This window comes from Triticum urartu, chromosome 6 (genome assembly GCF_003073215.2).
Source record: "Triticum urartu cultivar G1812 chromosome 6, Tu2.1, whole genome shotgun sequence".
NCBI classification, from domain to species: domain Eukaryota; kingdom Viridiplantae; phylum Streptophyta; class Magnoliopsida; order Poales; family Poaceae; genus Triticum; species Triticum urartu.
The window spans coordinates 511,602,837-511,608,802 of NC_053027.1; the positions used below are offsets into that span (position 1 = coordinate 511,602,837).

Genomic DNA, 5,966 nt, shown 5'->3' on the forward strand with positions numbered 1-5,966 from the left:
TCCTCAGGTCCCGGCCCTCGAGCGAGCTCAGCCGCCGCTGGTATGACAGGTCGCGATGCCGTGGGTCAAGGCCAGGGGGTGAGGGCTGGAGAGCCAGTAGGAGCCCATGAGTCGCGATGCTCAGGTAGCCCCCCTTTAACGTGCAAGCGGTCCGTGCCGAAGAGGGTAGAGAGAGCTCACGATGCCCCCAACGTTGCTCCTGGAGTAGGTCCTGCACACCAATCATGAGGAGAAACAAGGCCTGTCGTTATGGTCGCCAGCCAACCTATGGTCACTCCGAGGGAGCGGTCAGGGCACTGAGGGCCTGGTGAGGTGGCGCCGTGAGGGGCTGCTGCGGCCAGAGCTCGACCACTCAGGTTTATCAACACTGCAGGGACGGACCCGTGCGCACGCGCTGTGCCAGAGCAAGCGGCTCTTCAGATAGGCGTCGATCGAGCAGGTGATTAGGTCAGGTATGTTAAGCACATAGGGAATCCAATTTCAAGCAAGCACAGGTAAAAGCAACCGCCGCTGGGTTAGGCCCGAGCGGCGTGGGGATGATGCAGCCCGAGGGGCACCCCCAACAAGGTAAGTAAAGAGCATAAACAAAATGGATACATGCCGCGGGGACGGACCCACGCGGCCTGGGAATGGTGCAGCCCTGTGGGCGCTCCCAGCTGAAGGTGGAACTCTGAAATATGTCACCTGGTGCGGTTGAAGATGAAGTGATGCTGAGGAAGTGAGCGATGCACGGTGAAGACGTCGGCCCTCATGAGCCCCCAGGCCCAGGGGCCTCGGGAGGCTCCGGTGGCACGTGCAGGTCTTCGGGGACCATCACCACCTCCGCCAGGACCGTGCGATGCCTGACCTCCTGAGCCTCCAGAATGCTCCTCAACAGGCGCTGATGTGCGGCGACCGCGCTCGGTAGGCCGAAGGGCATGCGAACGTAGCTGTGAGGTGGTCCCTTGCAGCGCCCTACGGCCGAAGGCCATAGGCGCTCCTGGGACACAGCTTGGTTGAGCGCTGGTACGTCGACGCAGGCGCACAGTCCTCCATCCTTGCCTGGATGTGGGGCCACGGAAGGTAAGCGGCGACTGCCGCGCATGACTCTGGACTCTTGTAGCTCATGGGTGTTCCTTGCGATGAACTCTTGAGGGTTTGGTCTCCTTTGACTTGTACCTTCCTGAGGGAAGCGTGCTTGAAAGCACCCCTCCAAGTGGTGCCCGAGCGCCTCCCCCGCGACCTTGGCAAGGTCGGCGGCTCTCCAAGAGAGAGCCCCTGAGCCCTGCCTGAGGAGGGCGCCGGACGCGCTTCCTATGCGTGAGAGGGTGGCGCTTCCTATGCGAATCCTGACGCAATACCTCCGGAGGTGCCTGCTTGTAACACCCTCGATGCGACTATAGCTCCCACGTGTCAAGGCACGACTTAGAGACATAATCGCATTGAAGGCATATGTCGCAAGTTAGGCAATCTTCACAACATCCCATGTAATATGAATAATAAAGGGGAGAACATAGTTGGCTTACACTCGCCACGTCAATCAAGAACATAAATAACATTACATCATCCAAACACTCATGGCCCGACTACGGCGCCAAAATAAAAGAGAACCCAACATGTGACACGGTCCCAATCACCCCCAACTGGGCACCACTACTGATCATCGGGAAAGGAAACGTAGTATCGTTGAGATTCTTCATCGAACTCCCACTTGAGCTCATACGCGTCACCTGGAGCGGAATCATCAGGCCCTGCATCTGGTGTAATAGTAATCTGTGAGCCACAGGGACTCAGCAATCTCGCACCCTCGCGATCAAGACTATTCAAGCTTATAGGTAAGGCAAGGTAAAATATGAGTGGAGCTGCAGCAAGCGACTAGCAAGTATGGTGGCCAAAATATTCGCAAAAGAGAGCGAGAAGAGGAGGCAAAGCGCGGGCGAGAAACTAGAGAGCAACCTGCGCAAACATTACTCCAACACCGTGTCCACTTCCCGGACCCCGCCGAGAAGAGGCCATCACGGTAACACACTCAGTTGATTCATTTTAATTAATTAAGGTTCAAGTTGTCTACAACCGGACATTAACAAATTCCCATCTGCCCATAACCGCGGGCACGGCTTTCGAAAGTTCAATCCCTGCAGGGGAGTCCCAACTTAGCCCATGACAAGCTCTCACGGTCAACGAAGGAATAGACCTCCTCCCAAGACGTTCCGATCAGACTCGGTATCTCGGTTACTCAAGACACTTCGACAGGTTAAAACAAGACCAGCAACACCGCCCGAATGTGCCGACAAATCCCGATAGGAGCTGCACATATCTCTTTCTCAGGGCACACTCATATGAGCGCTCCATACAACTAAAACCAAACCTCGAGTTTCCCCGAGGGGGCGCTGCACAGGACTCTAGTTTGGACCAACACTCAGAGGAGCACTGGCCCGGGGGGGGGGGGGGGGGTTAAAATAAGATGACCCGCGGGCTCCGGAAACCCGAGGGAAAAAGAGGCTAGGTGGAAAATGGTAAGACCAAGGTTGGGCATTGCTGGAAAATCTTTAATCAAGGCGAACTATCAATGGGTTCCCATTATAACCCAACCGCGTAAGGAACGCAAAATCCGGGAACATAACACCGATATGACGGAAACTAGGGTGGCAAGAGTGGAACAAAACACTAGGCGAGAGGCCGAGCCTTCCACCATTTACCAAGTATATAGATGCATTAAGATAGCAAGATAATATAATGATATCCCAACAACTATATAGAAGATGTTCCAACAAGGAACGGCCTCCGATCTTCACCTGCAACTAGCAACGCTATAAGAGGGGCTGAGCAACGCGGTAACATAGCCAATCAACGGTTTGCTAGGACAATGGTGGGTTAGAGGTTTGACATGGCAATTTTGGAGGCTTGCAAGCAAGTGGTAGGCATCGTAGCAATGGCATAGCAAAAGAGCGAGCAAACTAGCATAGCAAAGATAGTAGTGATTTCGAGGGTATGATCATCTTGCCTGCACAGTTGTCAGAGTTGACTGGATCCTCAAAAGCAAACTCAACGGGCTCCTCGTTAGAGAACTCGTCTCCCGGCTCTACCCAAACAATACAAACAAGCAACAAGGATACAATCAACCACGTGCAAGCTCAAACAATAAGATGCAATGATGGTATGCTATGCGGGATGCGATGCGGGATGCAAAATGCAAGATATGACAGGAAATGCATGAACCTGGCCTCAACTTGGAAACCCAAGTGTGCCACTGGAAAGATGAGATGAAATCGCTTGAAAACGATATAAAGAACACCGGAATCGGAGTTACGGTTTGGAAATGGCAAGCGATTCAAATATGACACCGGTCTGCGATTTACAGCAAGTAGGCATCTAAATGCAATGAAATGAACATGCTACAGCACCCAAACATGACAACAAAATACATGGCAGGGATGCACACAAGATGCTTAACAAAAGTCTAGCACTGAGCTACGGCCAAATCATCCATTAACAGGTTCAAACAAGCATGGCAAAAACGCAAATGGTAAAACAGATCTCAGACTTAATGAAATTAACAGTTGTCTGGAATTTCAGATCATATAGCCCTCTTCGGAGCAACAAAACAACAAGCTATAGGACCTGAACATGACAAATAAAGACATGGCATGGAGCTACTCAACAAGCTTAACAAAAGTCCCTTAGTGACCTTGAGCCAAAAGGGATCACAAAATATAGTAACAAACACACGAACATAGCAAAAACATAATCAGTTTTCAGACTTAGTGAAAACTGGGACATGCTGAAACATAACTCACGAAGGCATGTTTACGAGCTCGATGCACTCACCATGGTGCAAGTCATGGCAATAAAAGCATACACCCATAAAGAAGTCACAAAATACAAGCTATAGATGGTAAGAACAATGCCATTGCATGCACGGATCAACTACAATAGCATCGGCAAAATCGCAAACAAGTTGACGATCTGCCCAGATTCGCAACGAAGCAAAAGTAGAGCTCGATTGTCTCAAGCTAGGGTGCTCCATAATTGCAAAAAAAGACATGGATGGATATAGCACTACAAGTTTAACAAAACTCCCTTACTGATCATCCTCAAAATAGGCACGGATCACTAGGAAACAACACGAACATATGGCATCATGAACTAAACAATCCCAGGACTTGGTGAAATTATTAAGTCCCTGAAAACAGAATTACCGGGTGCCTCACTTTGCAAGCTTGCACAAGTCACCACACACATCACAAAAATGCATGGGTTGCACCTCTGGAAAGATAACAAGATGCTTAACAAAACATATGAAGGACTCACAGGCATATCATGCACACAATAATCATGGCAAAAATGACAAAAGTCCAAGATGAACTAGCAGATCTGACAAATAACTCACGAAGCCTCCTTCTAGCAGCATTTCGGGAATCAAGATGAGCTCAAATGAAAATTATGCAATGTAATGAAATGATGTACTCTCTGAGGTGAACATTTTGATATGCTACATGCCCAAATCGGAGCTACGGATGCGGAGATATCACCGGTCAAAGTTAGCACAAAAATTAGGGTTTCGGGGACAAAAGTCAACCGTCGAATTTTCCAAATCTGGATCTGCAAGGTTATCGGAGTTCGCCGGAGGGAGCACTATTCACCGTCGGAGATGGCGTCGGCCGGAGTTGGACGACGAGGCGGTCGGAGAGAGGGAGGCCGGCTCGGGCGGCGAGGGTGCCGCGGTGGTCGGCGGGGCGGCGGCGTCCTCAGGCGGTGAGAGGAGGCGCGGGCGGCGGCGTGGTGGCCCGCGGCGGCGGCGGTGGCGGCCCGCGGCGGCGGCACCCACCGGAGCCGAGGGAGGCGGCGGCGATCGAGGCGGGGAGGCGCGGGGGCGGCTCGGGCTCGCGGGGGCCCGATCTGGGCCTCCCGGGCCACGGCGGCGAGTGCCACGTGGCACGACGGGATAGGGCGAGGGGGCGGTGGCGGACGTGTCCGGCGCCGGGCGGACGTGTCTGGCGCGCGGAGATGAAATTAGGGTTTCGGGGAGAGGAGGAGATCCGAAAACGGGGGGGGGGGGGGGGTCTATTTATAGGCATAAGTGGAGCTAGGAGAGTCCAAATGAGGTGCGGTTTTCGGCCACGCGATCGTGATCGAACGCTCTAGATGATGGAGCACAGTTTGGTGGGTTTTGGGCCAAATTGAAGGGGTGTTGGGCTGCAACACACACGAGGCCTTTTTGGTCCCTCGGTTAACTGTTGGAGTATCAAACGAAGTCCAAATGATACGAAACTTGACAGGCGGTCTATCGGTAGTAAACCAAGGCCGCTTGGCAAGTCTCGGTCCAATTCGGAAATGTTTAATCCCCACACACGAAAAAAAGCTAGAAATGACCACCGGAGGAGAACGAAGCGCCGGAACGCAAAACGGACAACGGGAAAAATGCTCGAATGCATGAGACGAGCACGTATGCAAATGCAATGCACATGATGACATGATATGAGATGCATGACAACGATAACAACACACGGAGACAAAGACCCGAACCCGAGGAAATAAATAACTTAACGCCGGAAACGGCAAGAGTTGGAGTACAAATAGGGAAAATTACATCCGGGGTGTTACAACACTCCACCACTACGAAAGGATCTCGTCCCGAGATCTAGGACTGAAAGAACGCCGGGTACTCAGAACGGAGGTGATCCTCGCGTTCCCAGGTAGCTTCACGGTCGGAATGGTGTGACCACTTGACTTTGAGAAATTTGATTGACTCGTTGCGAGTCTTGCATTCAGTCTCTTCAAGAATAGCAACTGGGTGCTCACGATAAGAGAGATCTTCTTGGAGCTCAATGTCCTCGAAGTTGACGGTGCAGTCAGGAGTCTTGAAGCACTTTCGAAGCTGAGAGACATGGAACACGTCATGAACATTTGCAAAGTTTGAAGGAAGCTCGAGTTGATAGGCAAGGTCGCCTCTCTTGCTGACAATCTTGAAAGGTCCCACGTATCTA

The 5,966-nt window shown here is 51.9% G+C and overlaps 1 pseudogene; it reads left to right on the plus strand.

Moving 5' to 3' along the window:
* The first annotated feature begins 1,045 nt into the window (after window positions 1-1,045).
* Window positions 1,046-5,966, plus strand: part of LOC125516891 — an 87,071-nt pseudogene continuing 82,150 nt past the window's right edge.